Here is a 3944-nt window from a genome sequence, read left to right on the forward strand (position 1 = left end):
GCCAGCCCTGGGAGCCTCTCGGTGGGTGGCGGGGGCTTCAGCAGCCTCCCACCCACCTGCACTCTGCAGGCAAGCTGGGGGGACGCGGAGCATGTGGCACTGGGGGCTCCTCTGGCAACGACCAGCCCTTCCTCCTCCTGCCACACAAAGCCCCCCCCCCGGGGGCGGATGAGGGACGGCTGCTAACTGTGGAGCAGACGGGCACCAGGCCTTCCGAGGCAGGAGGAGGGGAGCCGCCGGGCCTGGGCCCTGATTTCTGGATTCTTTTCAGGCTCGGAGCAGTCCAGGAGGTGGGTGGGGGCGGGGATCCCCACCTTCTCTAAGGGCCACCAGCATCCCTCTCCTCTGCCCTCCCCACGCTCGCACCTGGCTCCTTCCGCGCCCCGTCCTCTCTGCTTCCAGATTGGTGGCCTCTCCTCTGCTGCTCCATCTACTCTTCCTCAACACCCGGTTCACCACGTGCAGAATCTTCCAGAAACTGATGATCGTTCCCTTTTCCTGGTGCATCCTTCACTCAGTGCAAGCATTTTGTTATCATCATAGTTGCTGCACCGTTACCATGGTTACTATCTACCGCCTGTATCCTTCTCCCCAGGGTTGCCGTGTACCTCGGGCGCCATGGTGACCTGTGTCTGGCACTGTGCTAAGCACTTTGTGAGCTTTGTCTTGTTACTTATGGTTCTTCTTTTCATCTTTATCAGAAGAGGAAATCAAGCTCAGAGAGGTTGGATAACTTGCCCAGGGTCACACAGCTAGCAAGTGGCTGAGCTGGATGCTAACCTGATGCTAAAGGTCTGCTCAGCTCCCAGGCCTCACGTGTTCCTCAGGGCCGTGAGTTCAGGAGATGGATTCTGAAGCCTGACAGCTGGAGCTGTTCAAATCCTGCCCGCGCCCTGCCACCTGCTACCTTTGGGATTTTTGTCGAGACACTTGACCTCTCTGAGCCTCAGTCTGCTCCTCAATGACAGGGACATAACTTCCTGGGTTGCCCTGAGGATTGAAGGTTGTCATCAAGGGAGGGGTGTGACGTGTTTGGAACAGCCACTGTGACAGGTGCAGAAGGCACAGAGAGACACCGTCCCTGCCCGGGGGACTTCTGTCTAGAGGGAAAGATCATCAGCTCGGAGAAGCCAAGCCCCAGCAGGGACACGAGCTGGACCCACAGGGACCCGAGGCAGGGACTCGGGCCCAGCCTGCCCGTGGCTTCCAGGAGCGCGCCTCGGCAGGGGAGCCGTTTCGTTTCACTTTGTTTTTTATAATCTTTTGGGGGAAGTAACCTGAAGTGAACAGACGAGTCGCAAAGTCGTGCAGGGGTCCCCAGAAGCCCCTCCCGGCTTTCCTCTAACACAGCCTCCGCGTAACCTGGCTCCACGTGTAGAACTCAGAGGTCGCCACAGGGGCAGGGCTCCTGTGAACTAGGTCCTCCCTGGGCTCCAGCAGCGCCCCCCAGCACCCTCCCGCTGCCGGCTGTCTGTGGCCATCTTGATTCTGAAGGAGGAACAGGAGGTCACCGGGTCGCAGCTCCAGGCACGGGAGCCTCGGGGCACCAGGGGCAGGTGGAGGCTCCCGGGAGGCTGAGCCTGAGGAGCTGCTTCCCAGAGACAGGACAGGGCAGAGGGCCAGGAAGGAGGCTTGTCATTTGGGCCGATCCCAGGAAGAGTCCCCGGAACCACGACCTACAGGACAGAGGTGGGCAGAGGCGGGTGAGGGACAGACGGGCTGCTGTGTCCTGCAGGCCCGTCTCCTGCCGTGGGCTGCGGGAGGCAGCAGCCCGCAGGCCAGTGGCCGCCAGCAGGAAGCATAGCCCGGCGCTGCCTGGAAGGTTGGCGGGCCCCGGTGCTAGAGGAACAGTGGGGTTGACAGATGCTGGAACCTTCTGAAGCTGGTTTCTTGGCTGCCCTGGGAGGGGACCGGTGGGCAGCAGTGAGCCTGGTCTCCTGTTTGAAGAGGGCCTCTCGCCAGGTTCTTTTTTTTTTTTTTTTCTCAGAAAGTTGGGTTTTCTTCTCCAAAAATCATAGGAAAACTGAACATTTATACCTGCTACAAAAACGCTGAAACAGTCCCAGCTGTGTGCCCAGGAAGGGCCTCAGCACAGGGCTTCTGTGACAGGAGAGGGGAGGAGGCCCCCTTGTGCCACACGGAGCAGATCCCAGTCCTTCGACAGTGGTGCAGGAAGGGAGAAGGACCGCCTCTGGACACGTCACCGCCGTGGCTGGAACAGTCCTGAGGCAGATGGCACATGGGAACCCAGAACGGGGCCCGGGGCACTCAGGGCCCCTGCTGGCAGCGCTGCCCGAGGTTAGAAGGCGGCAGTTCCGAGTGTTCAGATGATTTTAAAAGCCGGGATAGGGTTCCTCCGTTGTATCTGAGACCCACTCTCGAAGACATTGTCAAAAGCAAAAAATAACTCCCTAGAGAGAAGATCCACGTTCCAAGGGACAAGCCATCTCATCTGGGTGAAGGGACAGTTCAACTCGTGAAACTCTAGGACCCGAGGACAACAACAAAAATAATTCCTCTGAATATATCCAACTAGAATGGTAAGGCATTTTCCTCCATAAAACACTAGGGTTTTCCCAGTATTCCAAAGGAGTCTAATAAATAATTTTGCAGAGCAGAGCCCAGATCAAAATGGAAGTGAACACCCGGAGCCTGATGCACACAAGCCACAGGCCCCAGTGTGGGTGCCGAGCTGAGTCTCCAGGGAGACCGGCACCACCCCCAGCTCAGCCCGCGCGCGGTTCTTCCCCGCCTGGGCCCAGCCCGAGGTTCCAGTCCGCTTCATAGAGGAGCTCTGCCAGGTGCCGCCCGATGGTGGGCAGCGCCCGTGGACAGTACAGGAAGTGGTCACAGTCAAGTGTCCCCATGCCACCTTGTCTCCTTGCCCTGGACTGCATGGGACATTGAAGTCTGGCCCTGGGTGGCGCGCGTCCTCCAGCAGCGTCTCAGGGCCCAGGCTGCGGTGGCCGTCAGGCAGGGAAGAGCTCGGGCGGGCTCTCTCCGTAGCAGTGCTTGGCCACGGGTCCCGTAGGTGTTCTCGCGCTGCACACTCTCAGCACAGTTCAAAGTGACCTTCCACCGCCGTGAAGAGGTTCTGGAATGCCACCGCTGCCCGGCGAGGAAGCGCTCCAGGAGGAGTTGCTTGTTGGGCTGCAGGCAGCAGGACACACGGCGCTCGTAGGCGCTGCCGCAGCCGTTGGCCAGGCAGCCATCGCAGCAGTACTGCATTGGGCTGGGGACGCTGACATTGCAGCAGCCGTTGGTCAGCAGACCCCAGGTCGTCCGTGATGAGGTGCTTCCCTTGAATGGAGTTCCGGCACTGATTGCTTGGCCGGCTGCTATTGCCCAAGTTGAACTGTACCTTCCATGGAATGGGTTGGTCGTGGTCCTGAACCTGGAGGAGATTCCGATCTCTCACTCCCTCTCCTCCTGCTTGAGGGTGCTGCCGAGGAAGTAGATCAGCGAGAGCCCGAAGACCAGGGCCAGCACCCACCTCTTCCGCAGGAGCCGGCGCCACACCCTGGCCGCCAGGTTCACCATCCTGGCGGGGACGCGGGGCGCGGCGGCCGGGGAGCAGAGCAAAGCAGGCCCGGGGACCCGGCGGCATGGCCCCTACACACCGGGCAGCCAGACCCCTAGCCGCAACCCCGGCCCCGCGGTCCCGCGGCCCAGCCAGCTCACGCCAGGTTCTTCTCTTGGCCTCCCCTGCTGTGGGAGTGGGGCCGCGGGTGCTGTGGTTTGAGGGAGGGGAACGGGGTGACTCCGTCAGCTGCGGGCTCAGCTCCACCTGTATGACCCCCTGGGCCTTCCTGGGTCCCCTCCTTGGGCTCAGGGCTAGCAGGCTGAATCCCTCTCTTCCCTGGCTGCCAGGCGCTCCAGGGCACCAGGGATCCCGTTGTCCTTGGTGCTTTTATTGGACGGAGGTATGTCGAGCAACAACCCTG

At 60.9% G+C, this 3944-nt stretch overlaps 1 pseudogene; it reads right to left on the minus strand.

Moving 5' to 3' along the window:
* Positions 1 to 2969: 2969 nt before the first annotated feature.
* On the minus strand, positions 2970 to 3540 carry LOC114093811 (SREBP regulating gene protein pseudogene; annotated as a pseudogene).
* Positions 3541 to 3944: the final 404 nt, after the last annotated feature.

The sequence above is a fragment of the Marmota flaviventris genome, chromosome 9, assembly GCF_047511675.1.
Source record: "Marmota flaviventris isolate mMarFla1 chromosome 9, mMarFla1.hap1, whole genome shotgun sequence".
Classification (NCBI taxonomy): Eukaryota; Metazoa; Chordata; class Mammalia; order Rodentia; family Sciuridae; genus Marmota; species Marmota flaviventris.